This window comes from Giraffa tippelskirchi, chromosome 1 (genome assembly GCF_054371585.1).
Source record: "Giraffa tippelskirchi isolate mGirTip1 chromosome 1, T2T-mGirTip1v1.2.pri, whole genome shotgun sequence".
NCBI classification, from domain to species: domain Eukaryota; kingdom Metazoa; phylum Chordata; class Mammalia; order Artiodactyla; family Giraffidae; genus Giraffa; species Giraffa tippelskirchi.
Genome location: NC_137275.1, coordinates 83282664 through 83300639, shown reverse-complemented (window position 1 = coordinate 83300639; position 17976 = coordinate 83282664). Strand labels below are relative to the sequence as shown.

General features: G+C 37.4%; 2 protein-coding genes across 21 annotated transcripts in view; one reads left to right on the top strand and one right to left on the bottom strand.

The window, feature by feature from the left end:
- LOC145547098 (uncharacterized) overlaps positions 1–17976 on the bottom strand; it is a 745699-nt gene that overhangs the window by 35209 nt on the left and 692514 nt on the right. For 4 of the 15 annotated variants that reach the window (XR_014083538.1, XR_014083561.1, XR_014083588.1 and 1 more), the window contains one exon: positions 13162–13583. The exons of 4 other annotated variants lie outside the window; for them this stretch is intronic. The gene's annotated coding sequence lies outside the window, so the exon portion shown is untranslated. Of the gene's footprint in view, positions 1–7082; positions 7519–13161; positions 13584–17976 lie in introns of those variants that run through there. 7 more of the 15 variants (XR_014083596.1, XR_014083562.1, XR_014083555.1 and 4 more) reach the window with 5 other exon arrangements.
- Positions 1–17976, top strand: part of STPG2 (sperm tail PG-rich repeat containing 2) — a 601931-nt gene that overhangs the window by 450627 nt on the left and 133328 nt on the right. The gene's annotated exons all lie outside the window — the stretch shown is intronic.

Genomic DNA, 17976 nt, shown 5'->3' with positions numbered 1-17976 from the left:
GCCTATCTTTGCATGAAATGTTCCTTTGGTATCTCTAACTTTCTTGAAGAGATCTCTAGTCTTTCCCAATCTGTTGTTTTCCTCTATTTCTTTGCACTGATCGCTGAGGAAGGCTTTCTTATCTCTCCTTGCTATTCTTTGGAACTCTGCATTCAGATGGGAATATCTTTCCTTTTCTGCTTTGCTTTTCACTTCTCTTCTCTTCCGCGGCTGGCAGGGGCTAGGCCAGGCCAGGGGGCCGGGGTGAATTACCCAAGGCCCAAGGAGCAGGGGCTGCGTGGGCACAGGAGGGCCGAGAGGAGTTACACCACATTCAAGGTCAGGAGGGGCCATCGTGAGTAGATACCCATTGTCCAGGGTAAGGAGCAACGGCTGCACTTTGCTGGAGCAGCTGTGAAGAAATACCCCACGTCCAGGGTAAGGGAAACCCAAGTAAGACGGTAAGTGTTGCGAGAGGGCATCAGAGGGCAGACACACTGAAACTAAAATTACAGAAAACTAGCTAATCTGATCACATGGACCACAGCCTTGACTAACTCAATGAAACTAAGCCATGCCATGTGGGGCTACCCAAGACGGATGGGTCATGGTGGAGAGGTCTGACAGAATGTGGTCACTGGAGAAGGGAATGGCAAACCACTTCAGTATTCTTGCCTTGAGAACGCCATGAACAGTATGAAAAGGCAAAAAGATAGGACACTGAAAGATGAACTCCCTAGGTCAGTAGGTGCCCAATATGCTAATGGAGACCAGTGGAGAAATAACTCCAGAAAGAATGATGAGGTGGAGCCAAAGCAAAAACGATACCCAGCTGTGGATGTGACTGGGTATTTTTGAAAGTAGACTGATAAGAGGTTATATGAAACTATCATCTTTATCCAGTCCCATCACTTCAAGGCAAATAGATGGGAAACAATGGAAACAGTCACAGAATTTATTTTCTTGGGCTCCAAAATCACTGCAAGTGGTGACTGCAGCCATGGAATTAAAAGATGCTTGCTCCTTGGAAGAAAAGCTATGGCCAACCTAGACAGCATATTAAAAAGCAGAGACATTACCTTGCCAACAAAGGTCCATCTAGTCAAGGCTATTGTTTTTACAGTAGTTGTGTATGGATGTGAGATTTGGACCATAAAGAAGTCTGAGCACTGAAGAATTGATGCTTTTGAACTGTGGTGTTGGAGAAGACTCTTGAGAGTCCCATGGACTGCAAGGATATCAAACCAGTCAATCCTAAAGGAAATCAGTCCTGAATATTCATTGGAAGAACTAATGCTGAAGCTCCAATACTTTGGCCCCCTGCTGCGAAGAATTGACTCATTAGAAAAGACCCTGATGCTGGGAAAGATTGAAGGCAGGAGGAGAAGGGGACAACAGAGGATGAGATGATTGGATGGCATCGCTGACTAGATGGACATGAGTTTGAGCAGGCTCTGGAAGTTGGTGATGGATAGGGAAGCCTGGCGTGCTGCACTCCATGAGGTGGCAAAGGGTCAGAGACGACTGAGTGGCTGAACTGAACTGAACTGATCATCTTTAGCTAAGTATAAATTAATCTAAGTTTCTGTTTCCTGCTTTTCTTTAAAAATATTTCTGCAATGCTTCTTGTAGCTAGTTAGTTCGTCCACATACAATTTTTATATAGCTGTTTGTTACTGCTATACACTTATAAATTTTGATGAAATTGTATTGTTGACTAGAATATCTTTGGCTAATTGGCAGTGTATGCTTGTGTGCTAAGTCACTTCAGTCGTGTCCATCTCTGCAACCCTATGGACTGTAGCCTGCCAGGCTCTTCTGTTGAAGGAATTCTCCAGGAAATAATGGTGGAATGGGTTGACATGCCCTCCACCAGGGGATCTTCCCAACCCGGGGATTGAACCTGCATCTCTTAAGTCTCCTGCATTGGCAGGTGGGTTCTTTATCACTAGTCTCATACTCTTTGCCAAATACCTGCTATAGTAGGAAATGCAGAGTCTCTGGAGATGGTCTGGGTCAGAATGTTGGCTAAAACACTAGATGCTGATTGCCTTAACCTCGTGATCTTTTTGCTCCTTGTGGTAATTACAGAGTAGCTCTGCTCAAAAGAACTCTATGAGATAATACAAAAGTTCCATAATATCTGTTAGTTGAGCATTTAAAGTGTAGTTACTATAAACACTGAGGAAATGAAGTGTAATTTTACTTAATTTATATTTAAATGGATACCTGTGGCTAGTATCTATTCTGTTGGATATTACAGCTCTAGAGTGTAAAAGTAAAAAACTAACCACCATTGCAATCGTAACTAAAACCCCAAATAACTATATAAAATGAAGAATGATAAAGGATTAAGTTTTAATCATTAGTACTTTAATCAAAACCATTTATAATTTTATTTCTTCTTATTTGAAAAAACAGCATTTGACACAATACATTTGATCGTGACAAAATGCCCAACAAATTCAGTATACTATGAACATACCTCTACAAATAAAGGCCATTTCTGACAAGTTGACAGTTAATATCATACTCATTGGTGAAAGGTTGAAAGCTTTTCCTCTTTGCCAGTGGTTCGGGGATGTGGAAAATGAGGGAATTGTCCATCAAAGGGTACAACTTCTAGTAAAAAGACAAATATAGTATGGGGTTCTAATGTATTTGCTGTTGTTGTTCAGTTGCTAAGTTGTTTCCATCTCTCTGCTACCCTGTGGACTGCAGGATGCCAGGCTTCTGTGTCCTTCGCTGTCTCCCAGAGTTTGCTCATATTCATGTCTATTGAGTTGGTGATACTATCTAAGCATCTCATGCACTGCCACCCTCCTCTTCTCTTGCCTTCAATCTTTCCCAACATCAGGGTCTTTTCCAGTGAATCAGCTCTTTGCATCACGTGGCCAAAGTATTGGAGTTTTAGCATCAGTCCTTCCAATGAATATTTGGGGTTTATTTCCTTTAGGTAGGCCTGAATTTCTCTAGGAAATCAACCTCTAATGTACAGTATGGTGATTAGAGTTAATAATACTCTATTATAAATTTGAAAGCTGCTAAGAGAATAGATCTTAAATGTTCTCACCACAGAAAAGAAATGGTAATTATGACTTGATGGAGGTGTTAGCGAACACTATGGTGGTAATCATTTTGAAATATGTAACTGTATCAAATCAACATACTGTACACTTGCAGTTATGCAATTTACATGTCAATTATAGTTTAATAATGTAAAAAATTGCAAAAAATATCAAATGCACACAAAAATAAGAACAATTATCTTTACTCATAGAAAAATACTAAAAAAAGTGTATCTTTACACTGTAGACATGAAAAGGATCTTTGATGCTTGTTTGAAATAATCATATCTCCATGAAAATACAGTTCTATTTCACATAATGAATTAGACCATCCATCAGCATATCTGAAGAGGTAGTAAGAATAAAGTATTTATTAACTGACCCAACTTCCATCAAATTATAATTTTCTTACACTTAAATATTTATCTACTATAAGCAGGATTATATTTGTGGACTTTCCTTTTGCTCTAAGACAGTTTGTAGTTATCTGGAATCTCTTATTCTTGATTAGTATTTCAAATAGAATTTATTAAGAAATTTAAATGACTCTGTACATTTATATGTATGTGTGTATGAGAGAGAGAGAGGGACAGACATAGAGACAGATAAAGAGACAGAAATAGAAAGACAGAGAAACAAAGGAACATGCATGGACAAAGAGACCAATACAGAAATTTTTATGACTATTAATTATCCATGTAGGAAACCATCAGGGGTTGGGCCCTCTGAAACTGTCAAGTAAATAGGTAGAAGGGTATTGTAAGCTTCACTTAGATACAGGCACACAATTCTAAGTAATGGCCTATCAGTCTTTGTAGTTTGTTCTCTACTGGTGATTGCCTTAATGATATCTCAGGGATTATATTAGATAATCACAGCTTGTACTGTAAAAATTACATGTGTGTGTCACCTGATGATTCTGATAGGGTGGCTTCTTAAATGAATGAGTGAATACTATCTTGTGATGTTAGTGCAGACTAGTTGCAGGTAATAAGTGTCTTCATGTGCCTGCTTCTGAACTAGTTGCATAATTCTTCTACTATTTTATGGGGTAATCATTTGCTCTGTGGAACAGTGGCTTCCCTGGTAGCTCAAATGGTAAAGAATCTGCCTGCAGTACAGAAATCCCTGGGTCAGGAAGATCCCCTGGAAAAGGGAATGGCTACTCATTCCAGTATTCTTGCCTGGAGAATTCCATGGACAGAGGAGCCCGGTCTATGTCCATGGCGTCACAACTAGTCAGACATGACTGAGCGACTAAAACTTACTCACTCGTGTGGAACAGTATTATTTTGACTTTAATTATTCATATAGTTTATTAGTGTACTGAATACCCGTTGAAAAATTTAATGTAAACAACTATAATGATAAAGATTTTGAATAAGCAGTCAATCCAAACTTTCTTTCACAATATTTACCTGCCCAGTCAAATTCATTGTACATTTATAATTGATGATAGATAAATTATTTGTACATAATACTTAGATGGCTGCATATGTGTAAATCTACAATGACTTATATGGAAGAGTGGCTTCAATAAAAGGTTTGGTCAATTATAAAATATAATTGTTCTTTTAATTAGGCAGTTTACCCCAATTAGTCTGCAAAATTGTGTAAATCTGATTAAATGAGAGAAAAATCAAGATCCATTATTGAAGACCAAAGCATGAGCTTAATGACTATAGATTTCCTTAGTGTGGTACACTTGAAAGCACAGTCAAATAATGATCCCCACAAGTAAATTGATGAGTTAAAGTAAATTAAAAGTTTATTTTATAAAGGTGGCAACAGTTAAGTCTCAGCCTCCTTCTAAGGAAATGAAAAGCCATAATTTTGAAGTTTATCCAGAAATACTCAATTATAATCCCTTCTTCAACTTGTAATTGCTTTAAAATAGAGTTTAAATAAAACTGGAGCTTGTAAAATGAAGTAATAAATTTAACAGCCCAAAAATCTTTCAAAGAAAAGAGAAAGTACACATTTTATTTACTACCAAACTTCTGTTTGTATACATTTTAAATTCTAGGTTTAAATCTTGTCTGAGGGTTGAGGACTGAAATTTTTTTTTTTAGCACGAGTTATAATATTTTACTTTGAATTTTCAAGAACCATATATTAGTACCTAAAAGAAAAAATGTATTAGTCAATTTTTCCCTTTTGTTTTCCTGATTGATGGTTAATAAAAATAATTAATATTTTAACTCCCATAGGCAATGATATTTCCCAAGTGTGTGTTTATGTTAATATGAAACTCTAAGTTTTAGTGATATATACTTTTCTATTAATAAAATGTCAATGTTGGACATATTATAATATCATTTATTATCCATAACTAATGATCATTGCTATCAGTTTATTAAAAAAGAATGGAAGTTCTTTGTAGTAGATAACTTTTTTTTTTTTGCTTAGAAGACAGATGCAGTTTAAAGATTACAGAGAATTTATTGTAAATACTCTCTCTTTCTCTTTTAATCCTGAGTTGTTGGCTGCAATAGATGGGTATTTTATTTCTTTGATATGACAGATACTGTTAATTTGGTGATAAATGAGCCAGAAATGTCTAAATTCTGAATCTTAACAATTTCTATTCCCCAGGTGTTTGATTTCTAGTTCCTAGCCAGTGAAGGGTATGGCTGTGCCATAGTTATGAACAGAAGTACCTCAGTAGGTAGGTGCTTGATATAGATATGTTCAGCTTTGTATTGTTATAGGAAGAATGGCTACTCTCATTCTTGGAATTGCTGATTAAGCAAATATTTACTGGAACGCTTTTTTATTTAACGTTTGTTGAAAATTGCAGAGAAATTAGCTTTCTGTTACTGTAGGAAAGCTGAAGGCTGAGCTATGGGTCCACTGATGAGGATGTGGCTTTTCTGATGAGTTTGATTTACATCCCAGAAGAGTCAGAGGTTTTGCTTATAGAAAAGGTTTTTGAGAGAGTGAGATTTAGGCTAGTCTCTTGACTTTCAGGTTCCTATCTTGGTAGACAAACTCACTAAACAACTTTGAACTTAGAACAGAGACTAAGGAATAATCTCTAGGAGGCTGCTGCTGCTGCTAAGTCGCTTCAGTCGTGTCCGACTCTGTGCGACCCCATGGACGGCAGCTCACCAGGCTCCGCCGTCCCTAGGATTCTCCAGGCAAGAATACTGGAGTGGGTTGCCATTCCCTTCTCCAGTGCATGAAAGGGAAAAGTGAAAGTGAAGTCGCTCAGTCGTGTCCGACTCTTAGCGACCCCATGGACTGCAGCCCACCAGGCTCCTCCGTCCATGGGATTTTCCAGGCAAGAGTACTGGAGTGGGGTGCCATTGCCTTCGCTCTAGGAGGCTGCTGCTGCTGCTGCTAAGTCGCTTCAGTGGTGTCCGACTCTGTGCGACCCCAAAGACGGCAGCCCATGAGGCTCCGCCGTCCCTGGGATTCTCCAGGCAAGAATACTGGAGTGGGTTGCCATTTCCTTCTCCAGTGTATGAAAGGGAAAAGTGAAAGTGAAGTCTATCAGTCGTGTCCGACTCTTAGCGACCCCATGGACTGCATCCCACCAGGCTCCTCCGTCCATGGGATTTTCCAGGCAAGAGTACTGGAGTGGGGTGCCATTGCCTATTCCGGCTATTAGGGACTAAAGCTTTGGCTTGCTTTAAATTCTCTTTCTTTGACAAACTATGTGAGGAGTTAATCTAATCTAACAAACGGTATGATGTATTCATGGTCTTCTTGCCAATTTATAATGTACAGTGGACATATGCCTGTCATTGTACACATGTTGTGCCCTTTATTTTGTTTTTGAGGACTGTTAACATCCTTTAGATGATTTTGAATATTAATAATTATTGAGTTAATATATCAGATTATTTTTGCTGAAACGCAATTACAACTAGTGTTATGAGAAAACTTTCCCAGGTAATAGGTGTGAAAATATATAAAATAATTATTAAACAAAGATTTGTAAATATTTTGAAGGCTTTTAGAGTTCTTAAAGTAGTGATATATGTCTTTGATTCTCCAAAAGTAGCAGTTTTAATAGAGGATTCCATAAGGTTATTTGACCACATAATTTTTTATTCTCAGAAATCAGTAATCCCATTCCTAAACTGCAGTTACGTGAAATACTGTGTGGTAAGCAGAGTAATGTCTCCCTCATAATGTCCATGTCCTAACCCCCAGAAATTGTAAGCATTTTACCTTATATAGCAAAATGATTAAGGTTAAAGGCCTTGAGGTGGGGAGATTATTCTGTATTATCTGGGTGGACCCAGAATAATCATAGGACTTTAAAAAAGCAGAATGCCCCTTCGATTGATGGCTTGAAGATGAAGCAAGGGAACCATGAGCCAGTAGTTGCAGGCAGCTTCCAGAAGCTGGAAGACACAAGGAAACATTGTTTTTTTCCTGGAGCCTCCAGAAATGAACACATCCATGCTGACATCTTGATATTTGTCCAGTGAAATTTATTTTGGACTTTGGACCTACAGAACTGTAAGATAAATTGTGTTGTTAGTCACTAAATTTTCAGTGATTTGGGAAATGCAGGCTTCTAACTTCTTTCATTGATTAAAAAAATGAGGCCTACTGATGTTAAAGATGTTTGACAAACTCAAGAAAATTTGCTTTTGTAAGGGAGGCAAAACTTTTTCTTTATCTCTCAGGACCTCGTGCTAGGCTTGAGAATTAAGTTGACCTATGACATATTGACAGGAGGAAAGCATGAAAATTTTATTCAATATTTTTACATGTACATAAGAATCCTCACAGGAAAATGAAGACTCCAAAATAGGCCTTAGTACTTAGATACTATGTTGAACAGAGTGATAATTGTGGAAAAGTATCTAAACTCTGTATAGGGAAGACTAAAGAAAGGTTATTTTAACAAAAAGTGGTTTGTACGTCTTTCTCTTGGCCTTTGCTTCCCATCTATAGTGGTAATAATGTTCTTTTTCCCCTGGAGGGAAGGCCTCTTTCCCATTGGAGTTTTCTCTCTGATTTAAGGAAGAATAGAGGACATCAAGGTGTCCTTCTTGCAGTTGTTATTTTCCAGGTCACACTTGCCCAAACTGATCCCTATGCCAAAGTGGCACATTTTGAGGTGGCATATTCTGTTATCCTTCACTTGTTACTGTTAAAACATAGTTGAGTTGGCTTATAATCTCATACAGTTTCTGCTTAAGCCATGCTTCTAGTAGATGAAGAAAATAATGATTATGAAAGGACATAGGTGATACTGAGGACATTTAAAAAATTACATATTTATCTAAGTTTTGAGAAATAATGGTTTAATTTGCCTTTTTCTCCTAATATTAGAATGTAGAAAATTTTAAATTAATTGAAAGTTCAGAACTCTTAGTTTTGTCTTTAAATTATCATTTAATAATAATTATGATTGTGTTAACAAATGCATAGTAAAAGCCTGGTTTCTGCCACATAACTCTTCACAACCAGCACTCTGCCCATTTCCTCCTTCCCTTTTCAGATTCCCCATGTCCTTATATAGCTACCTCATGTTTTATCTGACTTCACATATCTGATGCTATTATCAACACTGGTCTAATGATTACTTGGGTGAAGTTGGGTGAGTGAATATGCTATTAAGTTCTGGAGCATCGTTAACAAATTATATGAGCAACTGTTTTTATTTCTAAATATTCAGAACACTTTGTGTTGCATCAGAATATTTTTTATATAATGTATATAGATTTGTTCTAATTATAAAAGCAATTTGCCATAGAAATTAGGAAGAAATATAAGGAATTCAGAAACTCAAAGTAAACAACAAAGTTAAAATAAATTACCCACATATAAGAATGAGATTTCACATTGTACTTAGGCTTAGCAAATGTCTGCGACATTTTTATTAAATCACTATGGAGAGGAGATAACAAACTAGGCTTCTGTCTCAACAACTACAAATCACCCTGACAATTTTTAGAATGTTAAAGATCAAACATGTAACGCTAAAGGGATGAAACTTTTTAAAAGCCCATTGATTTCATTTTAAATTTATTTACATATGAGTTTGATTAATAGTAGTTAAAATTTATGAATGATTACTACCTCTAATACTAATCATGTTTTCTCATTTCCAGCATTTATTTAGTATGTTTCTGAGAAATTTCATCCATATAAACTAGAAATGAATGGGAGCTTGAATTCTGTTTTATTAGCTAAAACATGCAATTTAGCTTCAACTTCAGGTCTCATACATGGGAAAACAAAATGGGCAAATAAATGCTCACTTCAAAACCATTTCTGACATCCTTGAACTTCCAGTGACTAGTGGTCAAAGGATCGTGCAGTTTTCCAAAGAATACTATCACTAGCACAAATGAGGCTTGACATTTGCCTTTATATCCAAAGATTAATTTCCAAATAGAGGTAAACATAGAAAAATTAATATATAATATGCTTCATATTTTGGAATTCTGTTATGACTTAAAAGATACTGTAAACTGATTTTATGCGAGATGTTCAAACCAAGATATAGTAACAGCTATTCAGGTAAGAAAAAAAAATTTTTAACCTATTGCTTGAAAAAAAATCTTATGAAATTCAGGATAACAGCAATAACTAACAAGCAATGGTTACTAGCAGAGAAAATAGTTTGATGAGACTATGGAAGCAGAAACCAAATGGCTGTGCTGTGAAAGTGCAGGTGTTTGTTACATAATACACCTTATAGACATGGCCCTGCTGTTAGACTTCACAGCCATACTGAAAACGTGCATTCAATGAAAAGTAAAATGATGACAAGTGATTGCTTAAAAAAGCAAGAGCGTGCAAAGGAATTAGAAATAAAAAATCTATTTAAGGCCAACAGTCTATCTATAGCCTTATAATTGTTTAGGTGGCATTTCATTCAGACATGTACAAACTTCAGTTTGAGAGATTATTTCTCTAAATTTGCCTCACTATTGTGGAGCAGAGTTCCAAAGAATAGCAAGGAGAGATAAGAAAGTCTTCCTCAGTGATCAGTGCAAAGAAAGAGAGGAAAACAATAGGATGGGAAAGACTAGAGATCTCTTCAAGAAAATTAGAGATACCAAAGGAACATTTCATGCAAAGATAGGCTCGATAAAGGACAGAAATGGTATGGACCTAACAGAAGCAGAAGCTATTAAGAAGAGGAGTCAAGAATACACAGAAGAACTGTACAAAAAAGATCTTCATGACCCAGATAATCATGATGGTATGATCACTCACCTAGAGTCAGACATCCTGGAATGTGAAGTCAAGTGGGCCTTAGGAAGCATCACTACGAACAAAACTAGTGGAGGTGATGGAATTCCAGTTGAGCTATTTCAAATCCTCAAAGATGATGCCGTGAAAGTGCTGCATTCAATATGTCACCAAATTTGTAAAACTCAGCAGTGACCACAGGACTGGAAAAGGTCAGTTTTCATTCCAACCTGAAGGAAGGCAATGCCAAAGGATGCTCAAACTACCACACAGTTGCACTCATCTCACATACTAGTAAAGTAATGCTCAAAATTCTCCAAGCTAGACTTCAACAGTACATGAACCATGAACTTTCAGATGTTCAAACTGGTTTTGGAAAAGGCAGAGGAACCAGAGATCAAATTGCCAACATCCGCTGGATCATCAAAAAAGCGAGAGAGTTCCAGAAAAACATCTATTTCTGCTTTGTTGACTATGCCAAAGCCTTTGACTATGTGAATCACAACAAACTGTGGAAAATTTTAAAGAGATGGGAATATCTGATGATCTGACCTGCCTCTTGAGATCTCTGTATGCAGGTCAGGAAGCAACAGTTAGAAATGGACATGGAAAAACAGACTGGTTCCAAATCAGGAAAGCAGTACGTCAGGGCTATATATTGTCATCCTGCTTATTTAACATATATGCAGAGTACATCATGAGAATGCTGGGCTGGATGAAGCACAAGCTGGAATCAAGATTGCCGAGAGAAATATCGATAACTTCAGATATGCAGATGACACCACTCTTATGGCAGAAAATGAAGAAGAACTAAAGAGCCTCTTGATAAAAGTGAAAGAAGAGAGTGAAAAATTTGGCTTAAAGCTCAACATTCAGAAAACTGAGATTATGACATCCGTTCCCCTCTCTTCATGGCAAATAGATGGGGAAACGGTGGAAACAGTGGCTGACTTTATTTTGGGGGGGTGCCGAAATCACTCCAGATGGTGATGGCAGCCATGAAATTAAAAGACGCTTACTTCTTGGAAGAATAGTTATGACCAACCTAGACAGCATATTAAAATGCAGAGACATTACTTTGCCAACAGAGGTCTGTCCTGTCAAGGCTGTGGTTTTTCCAGTAGTCATGTATGGAAGTGAGAGTTGGACTATAATAAAGCCGAGTGATGAAGAATTGATGCTTTTGAACTGTGGTATAAGAGAAGACTCTTGAGAGTCCCTTGGACTGCAAGGAGATCCAACCAGTCCATCTTTAAAGAAATCAGTCATGAATAATCATTGGAGTACTGATGTTGAAGCTGATACTTGGATACTTTGGCCCCCTGATGTGAAGAACTGACTCATTTGAAAAGACCCTGTTGCTGGGAAAGTTTGAAGGTGGGAGGAGAATGGGACGACAGAGGATGAGTTGGTTGGATAGCATCACTGACTCAATGGACATGAGTTTTAGTAGACTCCAGGAGTTGGTTATGGACAGGGAGGCCTGGCGTGCTGCAGTCCATGGGGTCGCAAAGACTTGGACATGACTGAGTGACTGAACTGAACTGACTGAACTGTGGAGCAGAGGGCTTCCCAGGTGGCACTAATGGTAAAGAATCTGCCTGCCAGTGCAGGAGACACGGGTTCGATCCGTGGGTCAGGAAGATCCCCTGGAGGAGGAAATGGCAACCGACTCCTGTATTCTTGCCTGGAAAATCCCATGGACAGAGGAGTCTGGCGGGCTACAGTCCATGGGTCGTATAAAGTCACACACGACTGATTGTCTGAAAAATTACTTTCAAACATATTCTGTCATCCCAGAAGTTCATTTTATGTTGTTGATATGTGTTTTTTTTGCCTCAGCTTTAACTTCAATGTTATACTGAATTTTTAACCATTTGTTTTGAAGTATTCTTTATTCTTAGACTAAATTACAACAATAGTAGAAAGTTTTCTGAACCATTGAGGATAGGTACATTCATTGTGCCACCCTTTAGGCCTTAAAATTTTGTGTGCATTTCCAAAGAATAAGAATAATATTCATAGAACCCAGTACAGCTATAAAGTTTAGAAAATTAAACATTGATACAGTAACTTTAATAATGCACACCTTATATTTGTACATTATCCCAATAATGTCCTTTAGATCGTTTTTGAGGGGATACAGAATCCAGTCTAGGATCATGTTCCGTGTTTAGTTGTCATATGTCTTTAGTCTTCCTTAAACTGGCATAGACTTTTCTTTGATGGTGATTTTTTTTTTAAGAAATTGAGGAATTTTTCTCAATATTGGTTTTTTTAGTGTCTTCTAATGGCTAGGAACAGAATATGTATTTGTGGCTGAAGTGCTACATGTGTCATGTGTGCTTGTTTCAGGATATCACATTTAGAAGCACATAATGACTATTTTTCTTTATTGGTAAGATCATTTCGTTAAGATTTTGTCTATTTCATCTACTGTATAAATGCTGTTTTTCTTTTTTGTAATTAATAAGTAATTTATAAGGAGATACTTTGAGATTATGTAAATACTTGTTCTTGTCATCCTTTCTCTATGTTCTATGTAGCATCATTTGATAATTCTTGCCCAAGATAATTTTTACTGTAATGGTTACCAAACAGGAATTTTTCTAACTCTGCCTCAGTCTAGATTTATCAGTTAGCTATTTATTGTAAAGAAGACCCCCTCCCATTCCCCTTTATTAGTTAATGTATCTACTTATATATTTATGATCAGTATTACTAATAGATCTATATTATATTCAATTGATTCTAATTCATTATAGCAAAAAATGTTTCTGATGCTCATTCATATTTGGCCAGTACTAGCCCCTTCAGACTACTCCTAGGATCTTTTGACATGCCTCTCCCCATCATTTATTTTAGCACTTTGGGGGCACTTCATTTCTGGTATAAGAAAATATTACAGGATCATTTTGTACCTTCCCAGATCAAGTCCTGGACTCAATCATTTTTCCAAGGAGTCAGCTTCCTTTAATAGATAATGGTATTTAGAAACTGAGATCTGAGTACTAGATGTGTTCATTGCTACTAGGTGGTTGTTTCTTGCCCTTTCAGGGCATGTAAGTTCATGCTGCTGCTGCTGCTGCTTAGTCACTTTGGTTGTGTCCGACTTGATGCGACCCTAAGACTGCAGCCTGCTAGCCTTCTCTGTGCGTGGGATACTCTAGGCAAGAGTATTACAGTGGATTGCCATTCCCTCCTCCAGGGGAATCTTCCTGACCCATGGATTGAACCCAGGTCTCCTGCATTGCAGGCAGATTCTTTACTGCTGCATCACCAGGGAAGCCCATGTAAGTTCATATTTGCCCCTAATTTCAATCACCTGCCACAGAGTTTTTCCTTTTCTTCATTCTTCATTCATTGCTCCTGGAAAATAGATAGAGAAACAATGGAAACTGTGACAGACTTTATTTTCTTGGGCTCCAAAATCACTGCAGATGGTGACTGCAGCCATGAAATTAAAAAACAAAAAAACAAAAAATAAAACCAATGCTTGCTCCTTGGAAGAAAATTTATGGCCAACCTAGACAGCATATTAAAAAGCAGAGACATTACTTTGCTGACAAAGGTCCATCTAGTCAAAGCTATGGTTTTTCCAGTAGTCATATATGGATGTGAGAGTTGGACTATAAAGAAAGCTGAGAGCTGAAGAATTGATGCCTTTGAGCCATGGTATTGGAGAAAACTCTTGAGAGTCCCTTGGACTGCAAGGAGCTCAAGCCAGTCAATCCTAAAGGAAATCAATCCTGAATATTTATTGGAAGGACCTATGCTGAAGCTGAAACCCCAATAATTTGGCCCCCTGATGTGAAGATCTGACTCATTAGAAAAGACCCTGATGCTGGGAAAGATTGAAGGCAGGTTCAAGATTTTTTGTAGTTTTCCTCTTCTTTGTACTGTGTTTAAACACTGGGATTATTTTTTCCTCTTTTAGTGTAGCTATGTTATTCTTTTTAAATAGTTAGGTTCATTTGCTTCTGTTAGCAACAGTATCTTTTTTATATGTAGAACATCAATATGTTTCTAAAAGTCAAAACTATTCAACAGTATACACCCAGAGAAGTATCACTCCTCTCTAATCTTTTCCAAACCATTTAGCATCATCTACCATTTGCAGGCAAATAATTTCAATGATTTTACTCAGATTCTCATCTGTTGTGGGTCTCATTCTTAGATAAGGGTCTCTATTCTTCTTTCTTGCCTAATTGGGACTTGCTTAAATCCTGTTTTCCAGGCTACCAGATGTTATTTTTTTGGATTCATAATTTCTCATTTTATTTAGTTTTGCTTTATTTTTGGCCTGTGGCAGTTGGCCTCTTCTCATGTAGATGGACAAAAGGGGAGTTTAGAACTATGGTTCCAGCTGTGACTCATCTGTCAGTCTAGTTTTGCATTAGAGAGACATATTTTCCATGACTCCAGTGTCTTTGAGGCCTTCTCCTCTTAAATATTCCCTTATTTCTAAAATGTACCTATTTCTTTCCCTCTCTCAAAGGCATGGAAATTCATTCCTCCACAAATCATATTCTTTATCACAAAAGATTTACTTTTCTTCTCTAAACACTTTTGTACTCCAAAGGGAAAGGAGAGCTGTCTTTCTGAAAGCACACAAATTTTTACAGTGTGGTTGATTAAACAGCACATTAGACTTTGTGTTTTAGACCCATTTTCTTAGTAATATCTCATCAGAGAAAGGTTTTCTTTTATAACTAGGAAACTGAGTAACTTTCCCATGGTCATAACATTTTCAAGGATGTCAGATGTTATGGCCTAGTCAGTGGAAACTGGCACTGTTTAAATATTATCCTCCAGGATAATATTGTTCAGGTTTGTCTGGTGAGTAGGGAGGACTGAGAATTATGGGAGAGAAATCACTTGGCTCAGTCAAGTGTTAAAGCAGAAGGAAGAGACAAGGGAATTAGAATAGGAATTGAAAGTGTTTTGTATAAGGTACAAAAAATAAGGTATGTTCTTACTATATATTTATTAAACGTTTGTTGTTGAGCAATGAAATGCTATTTAAAATATTTACTATTTTTATCAAAAGAGCTGTAGGAACTGCAGGTGGCATAGCATACAAACAAGTAAGGTAACTCAGACTGGAGCTGAAACTGAATCAGTCAAAACGCCAAACTAGAAACAAAGCATTGAAGGTTAAATACTTTTCAGTAGTAAGCACAGGATAAAGAAAGTTCTGAAAGTCAGAATTTAGGACAGAGTTCTTTGATTGTGAGTAGTCAAAATCAAAAACCAGTAGAAAAGTCCCTTGAAGCTGAATAACTCTTGCAGATTTCAGAGGCCAAATAAAGAAAAAGGATTATAGAAGGGCAGAGGGGCCTGAAACAGTTTCATTACTGAATAGAAGCACTAACTAAGCCATATCCTACTAGGGTGGGACTGCCTGACCTCTACTCACTTTATGCTTTCTGCTACATGTGCATGGGCAAGTAACAGTGCACAACACTCCTCCAGAAGTAAAAAGGAAAGTATTTTAATTTAATTTTAAAATATATTTTTAATTATTTTATTATATTCTCAAACATTTAAATTTTGAGTGACATAATATCGAAACAGGCTTTATTGTTTTAAACATATTTTATTTTCTACGTTCCTACATCCTCTAACTTTATAAAAATTATTATTCTTTGGTAATGCTTAAATAATAGTCAGATATTAATTTCCATTTCTAGATTACTTTTTCTTTAAAATAGATGGTTTCTCTCCTCACTCTTAACGAGTATCTATGTAGCTATGTTGAGAGAAAAAAATAAAGAAAATCTCATTGGTAAAATGACTACAGACAATATGACAAATTTATAGCAAGAAAAAAAGTCTTAGGGAGGCCAGTTACTCATTGCTCAGTAGCTTTAATATAGATTATTTCAAATTTAGATGTAATAGAGATATATTTTTTTACTTGTTCAGGCTTTGTTTAAATTTAGTAACTGTGACAAAGCCACAAAGTCATAAATATTAAAAATTTATTTAAATAGTAATATTATATATCTCTTTTGTTTAACAGATTAATCCAACATTTAATGGCTTAGAGCAGCATTTATCATCTTGCAGTTTCATTGGCTCAGGCACCTGAGTGAGGTTTCACTAGGCCCCCTAGCTCAGGGTCTTCGGTAAGGCTGCATCCATGTGTGTTGACTGGGAAATGATCCTGCTGTTACACTTGGCTTTCTCAGAGGCTGTCTCCTTGGCTGTTGGCTGGGGGCTGGCTTCAGTTCCTTGCCACGTGGATCTCTATAGAGCAGCACAGGCAAAGACACCTGTTTTCCTTCAGAGGAAGTGAGCATGAAGAGCAGAGATGCCATATGAGCAAGAAGGAAGTCACAGAATCTTGTAACATAGTTTCAAAAGTAATACTCCTTTTCCATGTCCAACCAACACCCAAGTGAAGGGGAATACAAAAGGTTGTGAATACTATGGGGATCATTAGGGCTACCTTAGGAGGCCACCTACTGTTTTGTCCCCACATTCTGGGATTTTGACTATTAGGATTTATGTGATCCACAGATCTATAAGTTACATTTTCCAGATTTGCCTGTTAAATCTCAAATTCATTAACCAGTAGACTATATAACTGAGAACTTCCAGATGTACAAGCTGGGTTTATAAAAGGCAGCGGAACCAGAGACCAAATTGCCAACATTCATTGGATGATAGAGAAAGCAAGGTAATTCCAGAAAAACATCTACTTCTGCTTCAATGACTATGTTAAAGCCTCTGACTTTGTGGATCACAGCAAACTGGAAAATTCTTCAAGAGATGGGAATACCAGACCACCTTACCTATCTCCTAAGAAACCCTTATATGAGACAAGAAGCACCAGAACCAGACATGGAACAATGGACTGGTTCGAAACTGGGAAAGGAGTACATCAAGCCTGTATATTGTCACTCTGTTAATTTAACTTACATGCAGAGTACATCATGTGAAATGCTGGGCTGAATGAATTACAGCTAGAATCAAGACTGCTGGGAGAAATATCAACAACTTCAGATATGCAGATGATACCATTCTAACGGCAGAAAGTGAAGAGGAACTAAAGAGCCTCTTTATGATGAGGGTGAAAGAGGAGAGTGAAAAAGCTGGCTTAAAACTCAGCATTCAAAAAGCTAAGATCATGGCATCCAGCCCCATTACTTCATGGCAAATAGAAGGGGAAAAAGTGGAAGCAGTGACAGATTTTATTTTCTTGGGTTTCAAAATAATGTGGACAGTGACTGCAGCCATGAAATTAAAAGATGCTTGCTCTTTGGAAGAAAAGCTAAGACAAACCTAGATAGCATATTAAAAAGCAGAGATATCACTTTGCCAACAAAGGCCCATATATTCAAAGCTATGGTTTTTCCACTAGTCATGTATGGATGTGAGAGTTGGACCATAAAAAAGGCTGAGCACCAATGAATTGATGCCTTCCAACTGTGGTGCTGGAGAAGACTCTTGAGAGTACCTTGGACAGCAAGGAGATCAAATCAGTCAATGCTAAAGGAAATAAACCCTGAACATTCATTGAAGGGATTGATGCTGAAGGTGAAGCTTCAATACTTTGGCCACCCGATATGAAGAGCTGACTCATTGGAAAATACCCTGACGCTGGGAAAGATTGAAGGTGAAAGGAGAAGGGGGTGAAAGAGAATGATATGGTTAGATAGCATCACTGACTCAATAGACATGAATCTGAGCAAATTCCGGGAGATAATGAAGGACACTATCCACCTGGTGTGCTGCAGTCCGTGGGGTTGCAAAG